This window comes from Corvus brachyrhynchos, unplaced genomic scaffold, assembly GCF_000691975.1.
Source record: "Corvus brachyrhynchos isolate BGI_N302 unplaced genomic scaffold, ASM69197v1 scaffold285, whole genome shotgun sequence".
In the NCBI taxonomy this organism is placed as follows: domain Eukaryota; kingdom Metazoa; phylum Chordata; class Aves; order Passeriformes; family Corvidae; genus Corvus; species Corvus brachyrhynchos.
The window spans coordinates 506,093-506,570 of record NW_008238323.1 but is presented as its reverse complement, the minus strand read 5'-3'; the positions used below and the strand labels follow the sequence as shown (position 1 = coordinate 506,570).

The 478-nt window shown below is 57.9% G+C and overlaps 2 protein-coding genes across 3 annotated transcripts in view; both read right to left on the bottom strand.

The window, feature by feature from the left end:
- The window catches only part of LOC103615661 (60S ribosomal protein L17), a 13,579-nt gene that overhangs the window by 8,401 nt on the left and 4,700 nt on the right, over window positions 1-478 (bottom strand). The gene's annotated exons all lie outside the window — the stretch shown is intronic.
- Window positions 1-478, bottom strand: part of CUNH18orf32 (chromosome unknown C18orf32 homolog) — a 3,561-nt gene extending 3,083 nt beyond the window's left edge. The window contains exons 1-2 of one of the 2 annotated variants that reach the window (XM_008633711.2): window positions 441-478; window positions 197-283 (exon numbers count right to left, since the gene is read on the bottom strand). The gene's annotated coding sequence lies outside the window, so the exon portion shown is untranslated. Of the gene's footprint in view, window positions 1-196 lie in introns of both variants that reach the window. The other variant, XM_008633712.2, reaches the window with a different exon arrangement.

The following is a 478-nucleotide window of genomic DNA, read 5'->3' as shown; positions in this document are numbered from 1 at the left end:
CCCCCCTGTGCCAGGGCCTGCCCCCCCTCCCAGGGAACAATTCCTGCCCAATCTCCCACCCAGCCCTGCCCTCTGGCACCGGGAAGCCATTCCCTGTGTCCTGTCCCTCCATGCTCTTTTCTAGGGAAACAGCACGTGTTGTGTTGTTTCTGCAGCCGCTTCCTGTGAAGATTCCTGGCCAAAAAAGCATCCCTACCTCTGCCGGATGCACCAGCGATCCCTGGGATCAGGGTGTGACACCGTCCTGATGAATTCCTTCTGCGACTTGGTGATGTTCCGCCACCTGGTTGGCAAGGAAAAAAGCACAAAAGAGGGGAAAAAAGGAGAATGAAAAGGTGGTCAGGCTTTAACCGGCAAGCTATTTTTTTGCACAGGCGGTGTTGCTGGTTTCTGTCAGCCCCCACACGCGGGGCCAGCGCGGAAAACGCTGACGGGCAAACCTCGGCACGGCAGCGCTTTGCTCCCAGCCTGGGAAACG